This window comes from Engystomops pustulosus, chromosome 6, assembly GCF_040894005.1.
Source record: "Engystomops pustulosus chromosome 6, aEngPut4.maternal, whole genome shotgun sequence".
Classification (NCBI taxonomy): Eukaryota; Metazoa; Chordata; class Amphibia; order Anura; family Leptodactylidae; genus Engystomops; species Engystomops pustulosus.
The window spans coordinates 36068159-36089637 of record NC_092416.1 but is presented as its reverse complement, the minus strand read 5'-3'; the positions used below and the strand labels follow the sequence as shown (position 1 = coordinate 36089637).

The 21479-nt window shown below is 46.6% G+C and overlaps 1 long non-coding RNA gene across 1 annotated transcript in view; it reads right to left on the bottom strand.

Annotated features, from left to right (window-relative positions):
- Window positions 1–19663, bottom strand: part of LOC140134904 (uncharacterized) — a 34348-nt gene extending 14685 nt beyond the window's left edge. The window contains exon 1 of the long non-coding RNA XR_011856424.1: window positions 19599–19663. This is a non-coding gene — a long non-coding RNA (uncharacterized lncRNA). The remainder of the gene's footprint in view (window positions 1–19598) is intronic.
- Window positions 19664–21479: the final 1816 nt, after the last annotated feature.

The following is a 21479-nucleotide window of genomic DNA, read 5'->3' as shown; positions in this document are numbered from 1 at the left end:
TGTAATGTGGGGTGCAGGGTGACATGGGTGTAATGTGGGGTGCAGGGTGACATGGATGTAATGTGGAGGTGCAGGGTGACATGGATGTAATGTGGGGTGCAGGGTGACATGGGTGTAATGTGGGGTGCAGGGTGACATGGATGTAATGTGGGGTGCAGGATGACATAGATGTAATGTTGGGTGCAGGGTGACATGGATGTAATGTGGGGTGCAGGGTGACATGGATGTAATGTGGGGGTGCAGGGTGACATGGGTGTAATGTGGGGTGCAGGATGACATAGATGTAATGTTGGGTGCAGGGTGACATGGATGTAATGTGGGGTGCAGGGTGACATGGATGTAATGTGGGGGTGCAGGGTGACATGGATGTAATGTGGGGTGCAGGGTGACATGGGTGTAATGTGGGGTGCGGGGTGACATGGGTATAATGTGGGGGTGCAGGGTGACATGGATGTAATGTGGGGGTGCAGGATGACATAGATGTAATGTTGGGTGCAGGGTGACATGGATGTAATGTGGGGGTGCAGGGTGACATGGATATAATGTGGGGTGCAGGGTGACATGGATGTAATGTGGGGTGCAGGGTGACATGGATGTAATGTTGGGTGCAGGGTGACATGGATGTAATGTGGGGTGCAGGGTGACATGGATGTAATGTGGGGGTGCAGGGTGACATGGATGTAATGTGGGGTGCAGGGTGACATGGGTGTAATGTGGGGTGCAGGGTGACATGGGTATAATGTGGGGGTGCAGGGTGACATGGATGTAATGTGGGGGTGCAGGATGACATAGATGTAATGTTGGGTGCAGGGTGACATGGATGTAATGTGGGGGTGCAGGGTGACATGGATGTAATGTGGGGTGCAGGGTGACATGGATGTAATGTGGGGTGCAGGGTGACATGGATGTAATATGGGGTGCAGGGTGACATGGATGTAATGTGGGGTGCAGGGTGACATGGATGTAATGTGGAGGTGCAGGGTGACATGGATGTAATGTGGGGGTGCAGGGTGACATGGGTGTAATGTGGGGAGCAGGGTGACATGGGTGTAATGTGGGGTGCAGGGTGACATGGATGTAATGTGGGGTGCAGTGTGACATGGATGTAATGTGGGGTGCAGGGTGAGATGGATGTAATGTGGGGTGCAGGGTGATATGGATGTAATGTGGGGGTGCAGGGTGACATGGGTGTAATGTGGGGTGCAGGGTGACATGGATGTAATGTGGGGTGCAGTGTGACATGGATGTAATGTGGGGTGCAGGGTGAGATGGATGTAATGTGGGGTGCAGGGTGATATGGATGTAATGTGGGGTGCAGGGTGACATGGGTGTAATGTGGGGTGCAGGGTGACATGGATGTAATGTGGGGGTGCAGGATGACATGGATGTAATGTAGGGTGCAGGGTGACATGGATGTAATGTGGGGGTGCAGGGTGACATGGATGTAATGTGGGGGTGCAGGGTGACATGGATGTAATGTGGGGGTGCAGGATGACATAGATGTAATGTTGGGTGCACGGTGACATGGATGTAATGTGGGGGTGCAGGGTGACATGGATGTAATGTGGGGGTGCAGGGTGACATGGGTATAATGTGGGGGTGCAGGGTGACATGGATGTAATGTGGGGGTGCAGGATGACATAGATGTAATGTTGGGTGCACGGTGACATGGATGTAATGTGGGGTGCAGGGTGACATGGATGTAATGTGGGGGTGCAGGGTGACATGGATGTAATGTGGGGTGCAGGGTGACATGGATGTAATGTGGGGGTGCAGGGTGAGATGGATGTAATGTGGGGTGCAGGGTGACATGGGTGTAATGTGGGGGTGCAGGTTGACATGGGTATAATGTGGGGGTGCAGGGTGACATGGATGTAATGTGGGGTGCAGGGTGACATGGATGTAATGTGGGGGTGCAGGGTGACATGGGTATAATGTGGGGGTGCAGGGTGACATGGATGTAATGTGGGGTGCAGGGTGAAATGGATGTAATGTGGGGGTGCAGGGTGACATGGGTGTAATGTGGGGGTGCAGGGTGACATGGATGTAATGTGGGGGTGCAGGGTGACATGGGTGTAATGTGGGGGTGCAGGGTGACATGGATGTAATGTGGGGGTGCAGGGTGACATGGATGTAATGTGGGGGTGCAGGATGACATAGATGTAATGTTGGGTGCACGGTGACATGGATGTAATGTGGGGGTGCAGGGTGACATGGATGTAATGTGGGGTGCAGGGTGACATGGATGTAATGTGGGGTGCAGGGTGACATGGATGTAATGTGGGGTGCAGGGTGATATGGATGTAATGTGGGGGTGCAGGGTGACATGGGTGTAATGTGGGGTGCAGGGTGACATGGATGTAATGTGGGGTGCAGTGTGACATGGATGTAATGTGGGGTGCAGGGTGAGATGGATGTAATGTGGGGTGCAGGGTGATATGGATGTAATGTGGGGTGCAGGGTGACATGGGTGTAATGTGGGGTGCAGGGTGACATGGATGTAATGTGGGGGTGCAGGATGACATGGATGTAATGTAGGGTGCAGGGTGACATGGATGTAATGTGGGGGTGCAGGGTGACATGGATGTAATGTGGGGGTGCAGGGTGACATGGATGTAATGTGGGGGTGCAGGATGACATAGATGTAATGTTGGGTGCACGGTGACATGGATGTAATGTGGGGGTGCAGGGTGACATGGATGTAATGTGGGGGTGCAGGGTGACATGGGTATAATGTGGGGGTGCAGGGTGACATGGATGTAATGTGGGGGTGCAGGATGACATAGATGTAATGTTGGGTGCACGGTGACATGGATGTAATGTGGGGTGCAGGGTGACATGGATGTAATGTGGGGGTGCAGGGTGACATGGATGTAATGTGGGGGTGCAGGGTGACATGGATGTAATGTGGGGTGCAGGGTGACATGGATGTAATGTGGGGGTGCAGGGTGAGATGGATGTAATGTGGGGTGCAGGGTGACATGGGTGTAATGTGGGGGTGCAGGTTGACATGGGTATAATGTGGGGGTGCAGGGTGACATGGATGTAATGTGGGGTGCAGGGTGACATGGATGTAATGTGGGGGTGCAGGGTGACATGGGTATAATGTGGGGGTGCAGGGTGACATGGATGTAATGTGGGGTGCAGGGTGACATGGATGTAATGTGGGGGTGCAGGGTGACATGGGTGTAATGTGGGGGTGCAGGGTGACATGGATGTAATGTGGGGGTGCAGGGTGACATGGATGTAATGTGGGGGTGCAGGGTGACATGGGTGTAATGTGGGGGTGCAGGGTGACATGGGTGTAATGTGGGGGTGCAGGGTGACATGGATGTAATGTGGGGGTGCAGGGTGACATGGATGTAATGTGGGGGTGCAGAGGGACATGGATGTAATGTGGGGTGCAGGATGACATGGGTGTAATGTGGGGGTGCAGTGTGACATGGATGTAATGTGGGGTGCAGGTAGGTCCTGGTGGATAGGGGGAGCCGCTCCTTTAGCCCATTAAGATTTAGCATCTTCTATATAAAGCAAACTAAATGCTGGATGGCAAAACCGGGTCCCTGAGCCCACAAGGTTTTGGGTAGTATGAGATCTCCTTAAAGGGGTTTTCCCATGAAATAAAGTTCTCACATCTCATTTTTTACACAATAAAGATCATTTTAACCCCTTACTGCACGATGTTACTCAGTGTTATTGGTGTTTTAGCTCCTATCACTCAGTGATGTTCGGTGTAAGATTTCAGAGTGTGAGCGGGGACTCTCTGAGCAGACACTTCATGATTCCTCTGTGCTGTGAGCGTGGACTCTCTGAGCAGACACTTCATGATTCCTCTGTGCTGTGAGCGTGGACTCTCTGAGCAGACACTTCATGACTCCTCTGTGCTGTGAGCGGGGACTCTCTGAGCAGACACTTCATGAGTCCTCTGTGCTGTGAGCGGGGACTCTCTGAGCAGACACTTCATGATCCCTCTGTGCTGTGAGCGGGGACTCTCTGAGCAGACACTTCATGAGTCCTCTGTGCTGTGAGCGGGGACTCTCTGAGCAGACACTTCATGATCCCTCTGTGCTGTGAGCGGGGACTCTCTGAGCAGACACTTCATGATCCCTCTAGTGCTGTGAGCGGGGACTCTCTGAGCAGACACTACATGATCCCTCTGTGATGTGAGTTCCTGGGAGCTCACAATGTGCTTAGATTATTAGGGTACAGGGTTTATCTACACTTTCATTTACCTTCTGAACATTCTACTAGTATCTGACACATAGAAAGAGATGAGACAGATCAGAGATGATGAGATCCATGAGATGCCTATTACACACAATGGGGCAGATTTATCAAGCTGTCTAAAAGTCAGAATATTCCTAGTTGCACATGGCAACCAATTACAGCTCAGCTTTCATTTCACCAGTGCTCATGAATATTTTAAAGGGGAGCTGTGATTGGAATATTCTGACTTTTAGACAGCTCGATAAATCTTCCCCAATGACACTCTCAGCTCTGCTACATCTCACACGCACAGTCAGCCCTGCTATATGCCTCCCCTCCCTGGATAAAGATCTTATTAGGTAGATCCATTAAGGTAGGTTTCCTTTAACAAATCTCAGATAGCATACGGCCGCCATAAAAGTGCACGGACACATGTATCACCGTACCCCCCAGAAAAAAGATAGAACGTGCTTCAATAGATACATACAACCCCCCCCCCCCCAACAAAAAATAGGCCAAAATCCTGTATTTATATGTTAAATACTTGGTATCACATCAGCAGATTACAAAGAACACAACCCAGACCAGTAATAGTCAGACTGTCCTGATACTATATACAGGTTACCCCACACATCACCAACTGTAGGTGGCACCTCTCTCATCATGGTGACCTATCCATCTCTCTCCATCATTGCTGTCCCCGAGTGACTTATCTCTAAATGGATCCTCTCACTCTTAGTTGTCAGTGTGGATCCTCTCACTCCTAGTTGTCAGTGTGGATCCTCTCACTCCTAGTTGTCGGTGTGGATCCTCTCACTCCTAGTTGTTAGCGTGGATCCTCTCACTCCTAGTTGTCAGCGTGGATCCTCTCACTCCTAGTTGTCAGTGTGGATCCTCTCCCTCCTAGTTGTCAGTGTGGATCCTGTCACTCCTAGTTGTCGGTGTGGATCCTCTCACTCCTAGTTGTTAGCGTGGATCCTCTCACTCCTAGTTGTTAGCGTGGATCCTCTCACTCATAGTTGTCAGTGTGGATCCTCTTCTCCTAGTTGTCAGTGTGGATCCTCTTCCTCATAGTTGTTAGTGTGGATCCTCTCCCTCCTAGTTGTCAGTGTGGATCCTTTCACTCCTAGTTGTCAGTGTGGATCCTCTCAGTCCTAGTTGTCAGTGTGGATCCTCTCCCTCCTAGTTGTCAGTGTGGATCCTCTCACTCCTAGTTGTCAGTGAGGATCCTCTCGCTCCTAGTTGTCAGTGTGGATCCTCTCCCTCCTAGTTGTCAGTGTGGATCCTCTCACTCCTAGTTGTCAGTGTGGATCCTTTCACTCCTAGTTGTCAGTGTGGATCCTCTCACTCCTAGTTGCCAGTGTAGATCCTCTCACTCCTAGTTGTCAGCGTGGATCCTCTCACTCCTAGTTGTCAGTGTGGATCCTGTCACTCCTAGTTGTCAGTGTGGATCCTCTCACTTCTAGTTGTCAGTGTGGATCCTCTCACTTCTAGTTGTCAGTGTGGATCCTCTCCCTCCTAGTTGTCAGTGTGGATCCTCTTCTCCTAGTTGTCAGTGTGGATCCTCTCCCTCCTAGTTGTCAGTGTGGATCCTCTTCTCCTAGTTGTCAGTGTGGATCCTCTCACTCCTAGTTGTCAGTGTGGATCCTCTCACTCCTAGTTGCCAGTGTAGATCCTCTCACTCCTAGTTGTCAGCATGGATCCTCTCACTCCTAGTTGTCAGCGTGGATCCTCTCACTCCTAGTTGTCAGTGTGGATCCTCTCACTCCTAGTTGTCAGTGTGGATCCTCTTCTCCTAGTTGTCAGTGTGGATCCTCTCACTCCTAGTTGTCAGTGTGAATCCTCTTCTCCTAGTTGTCAGTGTGGATCCTCTCACTCCTAGTTGTCAGTGTGAATCCTCTTCTCCTAGTTGTCAGTGTGGATCCTCTCACTCTTAGTTGTCAGTGCGGATCCTCTCCCTCCTAGTTGTCAGTGTGGATCCTCTCGCTCCTAGTTGTCAGTGTGGATCCTCTCACTCCTAGTTGCCAGTGTAGATCCTCTCACTCCTAGTTGTCAGCATGGATCCTCTCACTCCTAGTTGTCAGCGTGGATCCTCTCACTCCTAGTTGTCAGTGTGGATCCTCTCACTCCTAGTTGTCAGTGTGGATCCTCTTCTCCTAGTTGTCAGTGTGGATCCTCTCACTCCTAGTTGTCAGTGTGAATCCTCTTCTCCTAGTTGTCAGTGTGGATCCTCTCACTCCTAGTTGTCAGTGTGAATCCTCTTCTCCTAGTTGTCAGTGTGGATCCTCTCACTCTTAGTTGTCAGTGCGGATCCTCTCCCTCCTAGTTGTCAGTGTGGATCCTCTCCCTCCTAATTGTCAGTGTGGATCCTCTCGCTCCTAGTTGTCAGCGTGGATCCTCTCACTCTTAGTTGTCAGTGCGGATCCTCTCCCTCCTAGTTGTCAGTGTGGATCCTCTCCCTCCTAGTTGTCAGTGTGGATCCTCTCACTCTTATTTGTCAGTGCGGATCCTCTCCCTCCTAGTTGTCAGTGTGGATCCTCTCCCTCCTAGTTGTCAGTGTGGATCCTCTCAGTCCTAGTTGTCAGTGTGGATCTTCTTTTCCTAGTTGTCAGTGTGGATCCTCTTCCTCATAGTTGTCAGTGTGGATCCTCTCACTCCTAGTTGTCAGCGTGGATCCTCTCACTCCTAGTTGTCAGTGTGGATCCTCTCCCTCCTAGTTGTCAGTGTGGATCCTCTCCCTCCTAGTTGTCAGTGTGGATCCTCTCACTCCTAGTTGTCAGTGTGGATCCTCTCACTCCTAGTTGTCAGTGTGGATCCTCTCACTCCTAGTTGTCAGTGTGGATCCTCTCCCTCCTAGTTGTCAGTGCGGATCCTCTCCCTCCTAGTTGTCAGTGTGGATCCTGTCCCTCCTAGTTGTCAGTGTGGATCCTCTCGCTCCTAGTTGTCAGTGTGGATCCTCTCCTTCCTAGTTGTCAGTGTGGATCCTCTCACTCCTAGTTGTCAGTGTGGATCCTCTCACTCTTAGTTGTCAGTGCGGATCCTCTCCCTCCTAGTTGTCAGTGTGGATCCTCTCGCTCCTAGTTGTCAGTGTGGATCCTCTCACTCCTAGTTGCCAGTGTAGATCCTCTCACTCCTAGTTGTCAGCATGGATCCTCTCACTCCTAGTTGTCAGCGTGGATCCTCTCACTCCTAGTTGTCAGTGTGGATCCTCTCACTCCTAGTTGTCAGTGTGGATCCTCTTCTCCTAGTTGTCAGTGTGGATCCTCTCACTCCTAGTTGTCAGTGTGAATCCTCTTCTCCTAGTTGTCAGTGTGGATCCTCTCACTCCTAGTTGTCAGTGTGAATCCTCTTCTCCTAGTTGTCAGTGTGGATCCTCTCACTCTTAGTTGTCAGTGCGGATCCTCTCCCTCCTAGTTGTCAGTGTGGATCCTCTCCCTCCTAATTGTCAGTGTGGATCCTCTCGCTCCTAGTTGTCAGCGTGGATCCTCTCACTCTTAGTTGTCAGTGCGGATCCTCTCCCTCCTAGTTGTCAGTGTGGATCCTCTCCCTCCTAGTTGTCAGTGTGGATCCTCTCACTCTTATTTGTCAGTGCGGATCCTCTCCCTCCTAGTTGTCAGTGTGGATCCTCTCCCTCCTAGTTGTCAGTGTGGATCCTCTTCTCCTAGTTGTCAGTGTGGATCCTCTCAGTCCTAGTTGTCAGTGTGGATCCTCTTTTCCTAGTTGTCAGTGTGGATCCTCTTCCTCATAGTTGTCAGTGTGGATCCTCTCACTCCTAGTTGTCAGCGTGGATCCTCTCACTCCTAGTTGTCAGTGTGGATCCTCTCCCTCCTAGTTGTCAGTGTGGATCCTCTCACTCCTAGTTGTCAGTGTGGATCCTCTCACTCCTAGTTGTCAGTGTGGATCCTCTCACTCCTAGTTGTCAGTGTGGATCCTCTCAGTCCTAGTTGTCAGTGTGGATCCTCTTTTCCTAGTTGTCAGTGTGGATCCTCTTCCTCATAGTTGTCAGTGTGGATCCTCTCAGTCCTAGTTGTCAGTGTGGATCCTCTTTTCCTAGTTGTCAGTGTGGATCCTCTTCCTCATAGTTGTCAGTGTGGATCCTCTCACTCCTAGTTGTCAGCGTGGATCCTCTCACTCCTAGTTGTCAGTGTGGATCCTCTCCCTCCTAGTTGTCAGTGTGGATCCTCTCACTCCTAGTTGTCAGTGTGGATCCTCTCACTCCTAGTTGTCAGTGTGGATCCTCTCACTCCTAGTTGTCAGTGTGGATCCTCTCCCTCCTAGTTGTCAGTGCGGATCCTCTCCCTCCTAGTTGTCAGTGTGGATCCTGTCCCTCCTAGTTGTCAGTGTGGATCCTCTCGCTCCTAGTTGTCAGTGTGGATCCTCTCCTTCCTAGTTGTCAGTGTGGATCCTCTCACTCCTAGTTGTCAGTGTGGATCCTCTCACTCCTAGTTGTCAGTGTGGATCCTCTTCCTCCTAGTTGTCAGTGTGGATCCTCTCACTCCTAGGTGTCAGTGTGGATCCTCTCACTCCTAGTTGTCAGTGTGGATCCTCTCACTCCTAGTTGTCAGTGTGGATCCTCTCACTCCTAGTTGTCAGTGTGGATCCTCTCCCTCCTAGTTGTCAGTGCGGATCCTCTCCCTCCTAGTTGTCAGTGTGGATCCTGTCCCTCCTAGTTGTCAGTGTGGATCCTCTCGCTCCTAGTTGTCAGTGTGGATCCTCTCCCTCCTAGTTGTCAGTGTGGATCCTCTCACTCCTAGTTGTCAGTGTGGATCCTCTCACTCCTAGTTGTCAGTGTGGATCCTCTTCCTCCTAGTTGTCAGTGTGGATCCTCTCACTCCTAGTTGTCATGTGCATCCTCTCACTCCTAGTTGTCAGTGTGGATCCTCTCCCTCCTAGTTGTCAGTGTGGATCCTCTCACTCCTAGTTGTCAGTGTGGATCCTCTCACTCCTAGTTGTCAGTGTGGATCCTCTCCCTCCTAGTTGTCAGTGTGAATCCTCTCACTCCTAGTTGTCAGTGTGGATCCTCTCACTCCTAGTTGTCAGTGCGGATCCTCTCCCTCCTAGTTGTCAGTGTGGATCCTCTCACTCCTAGTTGTCAGTGTGGATCCTCTCCCTCCTAGTTGTCAGTGTGGATCCTCTCACTCCTAGTTGTCAGTGTGGATCCTCTCACTCCTAGTTGTCAGTGCGGATCCTCTCCCTCCTAGTTGTCAGTGTGGATCCTCTCCCTCCTAGTTGTCAGTGTGGATCCTCTCGCTCCTAGTTGTCAGCGTGGATCCTCTCACTCTTAGTTGTCAGTGCGGATCCTCTCCCTCCTAGTTGTCAGTGTGGATCCTCTCCCTCCTAGTTGTCAGTGTGGATCCTCTCACTCTTATTTGTCAGTGCGGATCCTCTCCCTCCTAGTTGTCAGTGTGGATCCTCTCCCTCCTAGTTGTTAGTGTGGATCCTCTCAGTCCTAGTTGTCAGTGTGGATCCTCTTTTCCTAGTTGTCAGTGTGGATCCTCTCGCTCCTAGTTGTCAGTGTGGATCCTCTCACTCCTAGTTGTCAGCGTGGATCCTCTCACTCCTAGTTGTCAGTGTGGATCCTCTAGCTCCTAGTTGTCAGTGTGGATCCTCTCACTCCTAGTTGTCAGTGTGGATCCTCTCACTCCTAGTTGTCAGTGTGGATCCTCTCACTCCTAGTTGTCAGTGTGGATCCTCTCCCTCCTAGTTGTCAGTGCGGATCCTCTCCCTCCTAGTTGTCAGTGTGGATCCTGTCCCTCCTAGTTGTCAGTGTGGATCCTCTCGCTCCTAGTTGTCAGTGTGGATCCTCTCCCTCCTAGTTGTCAGTGTGGATCCTCTCACTCCTAGTTGTCAGTGTGGATCCTCTCACTCCTAGTTGTCAGTGTGGATCCTCTTCCTCCTAGTTGTCAGTGTGGATCCTCTCACTCCTAGTTGTCATGTGGATCCTCTCACTCCTAGTTGTCAGTGTGGATCCTCTCCCTCCTAGTTGTCAGTGTGGATCCTCTCACTCCTAGTTGTCAGTGTGGATCCTCTCACTCCTAGTTGTCAGTGTGGATCCTCTTCCTCCTAGTTGTCAGTGTGGATCCTCTCACTCCTAGTTGTCATGTGGATCCTCTCACTCCTAGTTGTTGGCGTGGATCCTCTCACTCCTAGTTGTCGGCGTGGATCCTCTCACTCCTAGTTGTCAGCGTGAATCCTCTCACTCATAGTTGTCAGTGTGGATCCTCTTCTCCTAGTTGTCAGTGTGGATCCTCTTCCTCATAGTTGTCAGTGTGGATCCTCTCAGTCCTAGTTGTCAGTGTGGATCCTCTCACTCCTAGTTGTCATGTGGATCCTCTCACTCCTAGTTGTCGGTGTGGATCCTCTCACTCCTAGTTGTCGGTGTGGATCCTCTCACTCCTAGTTGTCAGCGTGAATCCTCTCACTCATAGTTGTCAGTGTGGATCCTCTTCTCCTAGTTGTCAGTGTGGATCCTCTCACTCCTAGTTGTCAGTGTGGATCCTCTCACTCTTAGTTGTCAGTGTGGATCCTCTTCTCCTAGTTGTCAGTGTGGATCCTCTCACTCCTAGTTGTCAGTGTGGATCCTCTCACTCCTAGTTGTCAGTGTGGATCCTCTCACTCTTAGTTGTCAGTGTGGATCCTCTTCTCCTAGTTGTCAGTGTGGATCCTCTCACTCCTAGTTGTCAGTGTGGATCCGCTTCCTCCTAGTTGACCATTGTCAGTAAAAGGGTGAGGCTACATGCACACGATGCATGCCCGCTGTACCCAAGTACTGTATTACGGGGGCATACATCGGTGCCGGGGAGAGGAGCGGGGGATGAGCGCTGCCCCATAGCCCCTCTCCATAGGAATACACAGCACACAGCACCGTATACCGGAGAAAGATAGGACTTGTCCTTTCTTTCTACAGACTATGGAACGGTACATTGCCGCACAGACTGCTCCCATACGTGAGGCGATTGAAATGTATGGGGAACGTATATATGTGGTGTCTATACAACGACTGTATATACGTCCTCCATACCTTCGAGTGAATGTAGCCTTAAACCGTTACTAGAAAGGCTATAACAAATGTGCATTTCCTTTCCCCCCTAGAGATTACATTGTTTATATTACAAGGATTGTGATTGGACAGAATTAAATTTGAATTGTACCAGGGACTCGTCTATGTTCACATGTTTGGCGGGGGTATATGCCTGGGCAAACTTGGCACTAAGATTATCTAGTATGGGCCTGACCTTAAATAAACAATCATAACTGGGGTCATCACGGGGTGGGCACTGTGTGTTGTCAGTGTAGTGCAAAAACTTATGGATGGCTCCAGAGCGCATCCTGCTCATTGCCATGCGGGACATGGGGGTGTGGTACAGAATGTCTGTCCCTGATTGAAGGCTTCTTTACTATCTCCATAAGAAGTATTATGCCCCAATACTTGTGCATCTCTGCTGCAGTGACAGGGGTCCACCTCTAGGGTTGTGCATAAAATGATGAGGGGTTTTGGGCATATGCTGTGCAGCGTAGAGATTGGTCTGGACTACAATTAAATTCAACAGCTCATCATCAAAAAAAAACTTTAAAAAGTCCACAGCTCTGAGCCCTGCCATGTCAAATATAATTCCAGGTTGGCCCAAAATTATCTGGGGCTACCCATGTGGGGTCAGTGGAAGCCCCAGACACTTCTCCTGCAGAAGTCCCAGGCACTGGAACCCTACGGCGCCTTCTCGGGGTCCTTCCAGGTCAATGGAAGATGAGCAGGAGGATGATGATCGGTAAAAGGGGACATCATCACCACTAGCTGACTCTGTGTCAGAGGCCGGTATGTTGTATGTCTCCAACATGCTGTACGTCTTCTGAGACACTGCATAAATAAAATAAATAAGAATGTGCACCAGAAAAAAATTATAGAAAGTACACAGACAATCCGCACAGATGGCACACACAAAAAATAGATAAGTGCACCCTACTACAGGTACACCTACGGCGCTCTGGAAAAAAATAATACCAGGGACCAGAAAAACCCTATGTGCACCGTGCAAAAAGGCGCTACAGATGCACCAAGCTGCCCTAAGACAACCTAACTACCGCTAAAGATACCGCTATTTACACGGCGCACTGAAAAGTGCATCCAGTGCAGAACAATGCTACCACAGCGCACTGAAAAGTGCGTTTGGGTTCAGAAGGGACAGACAGGAGATGGGAAAACCGGAGGACAAGTGTGATCACGCAAGGTGATCACACAGGGAACACACAGGACGCAGGAGGGAACAGATAGGGATCAATAGAGATAAGATAGGAAAAATGTGTTTTGGTGCACACAGTAATGCTCTGCTCATCTCTCCAGCGGTACCAAACCAGAATGGTGCCGCTAGAGGAAGGAGCTAAAAACACATTTTTTAGCCCAAAAACGCTGCAATTGGCCAGTCAGGATTGACAGGCCGATCACAGCAATCAGCAGGCGGGACAGATCAGATTGGTCGGGTGAAGTCGGCTGGAGGTTCTCCTGCCTCAGTCACCTGCATCCCCTCGTGATGTCACCACATCACGTGACGTGGTGGCATGGGATAGCCCTGGTGTACTTGCGCTGTACTAGTACAGTGCTAAGTGCTAATCGCCGGGAGCCGTATTAGCAAGGGGTTAATTACTTAATTTATTTGGTAATTTTATATTTACTAACATTTTTATGCAACAAAATATTTCACAGTGACAGAATGCATTTTGTGAGACAGAATTAATTCTGTGTTACAGAATACATTTTGTGAATTTTGTGACAGAATGCATTTTGTGAGACAAAATTAATTCTGTGTGACCAAATACATTTTGTGAATTTTGTATGACAAAATGCATTTTATGAGACAGAATAAATTTTGTGTTACAGAATACATTTTGTGAATTTTGTGTGACAGAATGCATTTTGTGAGACATAATTAATTCTGTGTTACAGAATACATTTTGTGAATTTTGTGTGACAGAATGCATTTTGTGAGACAGAATTAATTCTGTGTTACAGAATACATTTTGTGAATTTTGTATGACAAAATGCATTTTGTGTGACAGAATGCATTTTGTGAGACAAAATTAATTCTGTGTGACAGAATACATTTTGTGAATTTTGTATGAAAAAATGCATTTTGTGAGACAGAATAAATTCTGTGTGACAGAATGCATTTTGTGAGACAAAATTAATTCTGTGTGACAGAATGCATTTTGTGAGACAAAATTAATTCTGTGTGACAGAATACATTTTGTGAATTTTGTGTGACGGAATGCATTTTGTGAGACAACATTAATTCTGTGTTACAAAATACATTTTGTGAATTTTGTGAGGCAAAATTAATTCTGTGTGACAGAATACATTTTGTGAATTTTGTATGACAAGATGCATTTTGTGAGACAGAATAAATTCTGTGTGACAGAATGCATTTTGTGAGACAAAATTAATTCTTTGTTACAGAATACATTTTGTGGGACAAAATTAATTCTGTATGACAAAATAATATTGTGTGTGACACAAAATCTTATTTTGTGCAACAAAATGGCATTTTGTAGTCAAACAATTATATTTTGTGACACAAAATACATTCTGTTCACATAAAATAAACTGCATCACAAAATTATTTTTGTGCATTCTGTGAAAGTCTAATTGATTTTGTGCACACAAAAATGATTTTTGTAATGACAAAAGGCAATTTCGGTCGATAAATATTACTTTTGTAAGCACAAAACAGATTTTGTGATGACAACATTGAATTCTGTGTCCATAGTATGAATTCTGTGATCACAAAATTAATTTTGTGCCACTGAACACATTTTGTTGCACAGAATACATTGTGAACAAACGGCGCCCCATATGCAAAGTCTGTGCCAGGCCCCCGACTATAATGTATGGTTTATAGTAATAATAATTCTTTATTTATATAGCACCTACAGATTACGCAGCACTGCACAAAACATGTCAAATTGTTCCCTGTCCCCATGGGGCTCACAATCTAACAGTATGTTTTGGAGTGTGGGAGGAAATCGGAGGACCCCCACGCAAACACAGAGAGAACCTACAAACTGTTTGTAGATGTTTACCTGGGTGGGATTCGAACCCAGGACCCCAGCGCTGCAAGGCAGAAGTGCTACTCACTCAGCCACCGTGCCACCCATCGTGATTGTCTTCTCATATGGGAAAGTGACACCATAAGGGCCCCCTAAACCCCTTGGGCCCAGGTGCGATGGCAACCTCTGCACCCCCTAAAGTTACGTCCCTGTTTAAAGCTATATACACTATAAGACTGAAAGCAATGGGTACCTTATCAGTAGAATTAAAGGGGTTGTCCCACGAACCAAGTTAGGCAAGTTAGGGCCCAACTTGCTGATCGGTGGGGGTCTCAGTGATACTGGAAGCCTGTGTTAGCATTTTTTTCTGTGGTGTGGAAGAAGAGGATTGCATTGACAATCCAACACAATGGGCAGCACTTTGAACACATTTTATAAGTGGTAATAAACTTATAAATAACTACTGAAAAAATAAAGTTATATTAAAATATTTTCTTGTCCAATTCTCAATAGGTTTGATGTGTTATATGATCCTCTTCCCAGGGGAAAAAAAAAGTTAGATCCAAAATGTCCGACTTCAAAATGGCCACCATGGTCAACAACCATCTTGAATAGTCACCCCCTCCCATATACTACATGGCAATGTAAAGCCTAAATGTAAAGGAAAATCATTTATATAAGACACCAGGACACATGTGGATGAAGCAACTAGAGATGTAGAAAACTTCCGGACCTCCCCCAGAACATTGGGGCAGATGTATCTTATAATTAGCATTTTTTTTGTTTGTATTTTTGGACTTTATCAAATTTGTGGTGGGCTGGTTAGTTCCTGCTTAAAGCCAAATTTATCTGCCTCTGCTGACAAATGTTGAGACATGATTTATCACTTATCTTCACCTAAAAAGTCTCAAAAAATTAAACAAAAACACTCCAGTCCCCTCCAGGTGTAGGAAACTGTTTGGCAAAGTTTGTAACAAAAATTGGGCAAAATTTCAGAAATTGTGCAAAAATTTACACAAAAAAACACACAATTTACTCAAAGGAAAATTGCCCAAAGATAAATCAAAGAGCAGAATCGCTCAAAATAATAAAAATAAAAATCACTCAAACAGATTGCAAATATGAGATACAACTACCCATAATCTCAAGAAAGACTGACACGGACAAGTGACTTATAAACTATGAAAGGATTTTGTACTCTGCAACCTGGATGACAGCAATGAAGGAAACTTTTTATGAGAATTACCCTTTTTGTTGCCATTTTGTTATTACCCAGGTGAGGTATTTGGGAAAAATATATTTTAAGATCACCAAAAGAATTTTCATATTCAACAACAATATTTAACAATTTACATCAGATTGGGGCTCATTTACTAAGGGTCCGAATCGCGCACTTTCGTCGGGTTTCCCGTGCGATTTCCGATTTGCCCTGAATTTCCCCGGGATTTTGGCACACGCAACCGGATTTTGGCACATCGGCGCCGGCTTTCATGCAACGGAAATCGGGGGCGCGGCCGTCGGACAACCCGACGGATACGGAATAACCGCAGAATTGAAAAAATAATTTGTGGCGCAAGAACAGCACTTACATGCATCGGGAAGAAGCAGGTGAACTCTGGCGGACCTCGGCGCAGCAGCCACACCTGGTGGTTTTCGGGTGCACGGACCTTAGTGAATCCCGGCAGACCCGAATCCTCGGCGGAGAACGCGCCGCTGGATCGCAACTGGACCGGATAAGTAAATGTGCCCCAGTTTGTTTGCAGCTCACCTACTTCCCCTCCCTGCACAATGACCTCTCCGCACAGGTCACGGAGCATGCCCACAACACTCACTCAAATTCCTGGGGCCAAACATTGATTCCCAGGCACTAGAGAGAAAGGCTTTATCGAGATAAGAGCTAATTGGAACCCATATCCCAGTGCATTGCCCTAAAGACCCCTTACTGACATCATCTGCTTCAAAGAAATCATTACTTTCCTCCAAGGAATGAGTGTGAATAAAAGTATAAGTACTCATCTTATTTTCCCACGTGATCCTGGAGTAGGCTATAAAAAGTGCAGTATATAGGCCACATTTATCTCACAGTAGAATCCTTATTAAACTTACACTATATCAGGGAGGCAGAATATTCAAAATATACTGCAATACAGTATTACACAGGTAGGAGGCGCTAGGAAGCCTGATAATGCAGTAGAAAAAAAATTAAAAAATTATCACAAATTATCAAGTCTCCTCTAATCCAAAATTGACTGGTTAAATATTAAAACATTTAAATCAGGAAAAGAACTATCCCATGTAATAAACGCTTTAACAGGGAAAAAAAGGCATGTAAATTGACAAAATGTGCAGCTTTTTGCCATGAAATGATAAAAAGGTGCAAAGAGACCAAATAGAGTGAAAAAAACAGCTGATTCAGCGAAAAAACAAAAAACCTTTACACAGTTTAGTACTGGGAAGTATAAAAAAGTTAAAAGAAATCTACTATCAAAATCCATCATGATAAACCAGGGACACTTGCTCATAGATCCAGACACAGTGACTGCGGTAATTTTCTAATATTTGTTATCCATGGCCTCCTTCCTTCTAAAATCAATGTTTACTATTATGCTAATGAGCCAGACGGTAATGTCCCCCAGAGACCTTTAGGCTCATCAGTATAATTTTAGAATGAAGGAAGCCATGAATAAGACATATAAGAAGATTTACCACAGTCATGGTGCCTGGAACTATGAAGTGCTACAGATTCCCAGGCTGTTACACTGTGCAGGACCACTCCCCCCCCCCTACTGTGTGCTGCTGCCATAAGATTACAGCAGGCAGAAGGAGGGTTAATAATGCTAATGTAGCACATGGGGAGGCACAACTTGCTCCTGCAAAGTGTAACAGCATGGAGGGGCTCTGGTAGAGCCTTTCTGATCAGTAGCATAATTTTAAAACTTCATTTTAGAAGGAAGGAGACCATGGATAACACATATAAGAAGATTACAGCAGTCACGGTGCCTGGATCTATGAGTAAGTGTCCCTGGTTTATCATGCTTGATTTTTAAAGTCGATTTCCTTCAAAAGACCTTAAGAATAAAGAAGACTTGTCAATAGGAGCAGGGGTGAACCCACCTCACTGCTGCCTGAGGCAAATTATAGAAAGAAGCCCCCCAAACGGACAAAGGGGCACATTTACCTACCCATCCCTGCGCGATCCCCGAGGTGCGTTGTCCGACGATCCTGCACCTTCTTCTTCCCGGTGCATGTGTTTGGTATTGCGACACAATTTAAATGTTAAATCCTGCGTGTTGTCCGAATCCGTCGGATTATCCAACCACCCCCCCCCCCCCCGATTTGTGTTGCGTGAAAGCTGGCGAGATTGCGACACAAAACGGAAAACCCGACAAAAATGCGGCCACAGGACCTTAGTAAATAAGCTCCAAAGTGTTATTTACTGTGCATAGTGGAAATAGTCAATTGGGGTACCCACAGATCACTAAATTGATAGAGAAGCCGATCACACATGCCCCCTCCTGATGATGGTCCTTTTTCTATTGTCTGTCTTTATAAGAAGGGTGCTACAAAAAAGGGGACAATTTAAAACCCCTTTTTCTATAGCCCAACACACACCTATAATGTCCTCCTGTCTTTGGCCTTTTTACATACTGTATATACCCGAGTATAAGAAAAGCACCTAATTTTATCACAAATAACACTGGGAAAAATTATTGACTGGAGTATAGGCCTGGGGTAGGAAATCGAGGCGCTGCTCCTTAATATAATGTCCAGCAGAAGCCCCCCCATCACTAAGGAAATATCCATTGAAGACAGGGGCGTAACTTGAGGAGGTGCAGAGGTTGCGGTCGCACCAGGTCCCAAGAGGTTTAGGGGGCCCTTATGTTGTGACTTTCCCATATGAGAAGACTATTACTATAAACCATACATTATAGTCGGGGGCCTGGCACAGACTTTGCACTGGGGCCCATCAGCTTTTAGTTACACCACTGACTGCAGAGCCACCCTTGCTAATAAAATGTCCACAGCAGAGCCCCCCTTTAATGAATTGTCTACAGCAGAGCCCCCTTTAATGATATGTCCATTGCAGAGCCCCCCTTGCTAATAAAATGTCCACAGCAGAGCCCCCTTTAATGAATTGTCTACAGCAGAGCCCCCTTTAATCATATGTCCATTGCAGAGCCCCCCTTGCTAATAAAATGTCCACAGCAGAGCCCCCCTTTAATGAATTGTCTAGAGAAGAGCCCCCTTTAATTATATGTCCATTGCAGAGCCCCCCTTGCTAATAAAATGTCCACAGCAGAGCCCCCCTTTAATGAATTGTCTACAGCAGAGCCCCCTTTAATGAAATGTCCACAACAGATCCACCCTTTAATGAAAGGTTCAGTGCATTGCCCCTCTTTAATGTAATGTCCACAGCAGAGCACCCCTTTAGGGAAATAGCCACTGCAGAGACACTTTTTTAAAGTTGAAGTTCGTTTGCCATGGCCCAGATGTTCCTTGGCCGGGTCTTGGGCCGCAGCCAGTCGGTATTTTACCAAGGAGAGACAGCACTGCCCCAAGATGTGCCCCCCCCCCCCATCATTCAGCAGTGGGCACCGCCCAAGGCCACTTTAACATGTGGTGCACCCCTAAATAGTAGTGTATAGTTTATAGTGAAATCCTTAATGGAAGCCTACAAGAAAAAATCCTTTTTTTTTTTACCAATTTCACTGCATTGGAATTTTTTTTTAGCTTCACAGTTCATTTCCTGGGTGCTTTAAGAAATGTTTAATACTCCAAGTGTTATTCTGTCACTATAACACTACACCCAACCAGCGTTATGGAGGGAGAATGCATTTGACCTCCAGGAGCTGCTCACAATGGCAGAGAACACGCCGGGCTTAATAAATAACCTCACAATGGTTCTAGTCCCGTGCACTACAGCCAGCGATCTTCTCTACCTTCTCCAGTGACTAATGGTGAGAAAGTCACCTATTAGTAAAAGTTATCACTGCACATGTGAGCCAGTAACGTCTCAGGTTCAAGGTCACCATAAATAACATCCCCCGTCAGGATGGACCATACATCACTGCTATATAAACCTGACTATTTTCTCCTTACATCATCTCCATCCTCATACAGGGTTGGACTGGCCCACCAGAGTACCAGAGGATCCTCTGGAGGGCCCTAAGCTCTAACCCAGTACTGGACCCCAGAGATACAGCAGAAGACAACCCAATTTGGAGGATTCTAGAGTCTGTTTTCTAGAAGTTAATGTAGTTTGGGCCCCCAGCCTAATTTATCTGGTGGGCCCAAGGAACCCCAGTCCGACACTGTCCTCACATATACCTCCATTGAGGGCTTCTGTTACTTACATCACTCCAAAGATTTTGGAAGACACTATCAGTATCCAGTTGTCCATCTTCTTGTGTATCAGGTGTAGCACTCCTTACCAAGCTCCTTATCAGACCTACTTATAACCCTCCACCTCCTTACCTTCCCTCCCATTACCATCAAAATGTGAACCCTAAGGGCCCAATATCTTAAGAATGTGAAACTCAGTGAAGTGTGGAATGTCTTAAGAACCTGGTGTGGTCTTGTGGGAAAAAATTCTGAGCAAATAGAAGCTTTCTAGGAAGTGCAATAGTGGACTATGTTATGCTATGCGAGGAGACACCATTCATGGAGACTGGCCTTACACATTCGATGAATTATGTCTGTACGCTACAGTTTCTCCAATTGAATGTGAATAGAGTATCCCAACTTTCCTGAAATTCATGATGTCAGAGGGGTAAAGGAAAATTTCTATTCTAATGTTCTTGGGGTAGATAAACAACCGTAAGCGCTGGGTGTGCATGTACACAGGTGTGGTGGAAAGACATTATCTGATGGGTATAGTCTCTAATAAGTGGAGCTCTCTTCAATAGGATATAGGTATTACAGTAAAGAATCCTTTCTTTGCTGTGGTTCTTACTCTTTCACATTTGTGATCCTGAATGTTAAAGTTAAACAAGTTTCAAAAATCAATAGCGCAGGTCATAGAAATATACTTGCAGTAAGTCTTAAAGGAAACTTACCATTTGATTTGATGCATTATGAAGCAAACATACCATGAGAATGCTGTAGCTACACTGATGCAGGATCATATCTTGGTTAATCCCTGTGCTGAGTGGTTTTGCTGAAAAAACAATTATAAAATTATCATAATGAATCTCTGTCGCTTCTATGGCTGGTTCAGCGCTTCTCCTAGCACATTAGTTATTCACTGCATCAGAGGATGATGTTATCCCTGGGTTGTGCCTGAAGGCGGAATAATCAATTGCTGCACCATCCCCCAGCTGCTGTGTATGAGTGATCCAGCTCAGGTTGATTAGTCCTGTCTTGACTAACCTCCATTTGTAATTGCAAGCTCAGTGCCTGATGTGTTTATGCATGCAGCCAGCCTGACCCAGCTTTCCCAAGGTCCTGGTATAATAGTTTTTTCAGCAAAACCAGTCAGCACAAGGATTAACCAAGATATCATCCTGCATTAGTGCAGCTACAGCATTCTCAAGGTATGTTTGCTTCATAATGCATAAAATCAAATGGTAGGTTTCCTTTGAGAAAAGACTCACTGTTGTTAAGCAGCAGACAGATAAGGAGAGAAGGTGAGCCGCTGTATCTAATCTGCCATAATATAGATATTCACCTTACATAGAGATAAGCTGCTGATAAATTACCTTGATAGAAAAGTAAATTCCTTATATTCTGCCACCTAAACCTATAAATGTTCCAGGAGTGCGCTCTCTATGGTATACACTGGACACAATACCATAGTGTATGAAGAACAAGACAAATGACTTTCCTGTGTAAGCTGGACCTTGAACATAGTGACAGGACCTGAGTTATTCCCCGATCTGTGCTTATACACAGTATTGCGGTATGTACGGTATTATAAATAATATGGTAATAGTAAGCAGCACAAAACAAAGCAACAAAACTACTTGCATGACATTGAAAGCGGGGTCATTAATCCTATAGACCCCAGTAATGAGTTTGCACAGCTCCATCTACTCGGCACATTACTCTAATCTTAGTGGTATAACCTGGAGCTGCCTCCAGCTGGTTCTCACCTGCACTTGGCACAGACGTGTGACCACCCACCAATGTTGTATCACGTATTCCCATTACATGCTCCGCTGCTTTGCTAAAGAATTAACCTCTTTGGTCCAGAAGGACACCCACTGCAAATGCACAACAATAGCTAAAGGTGAATA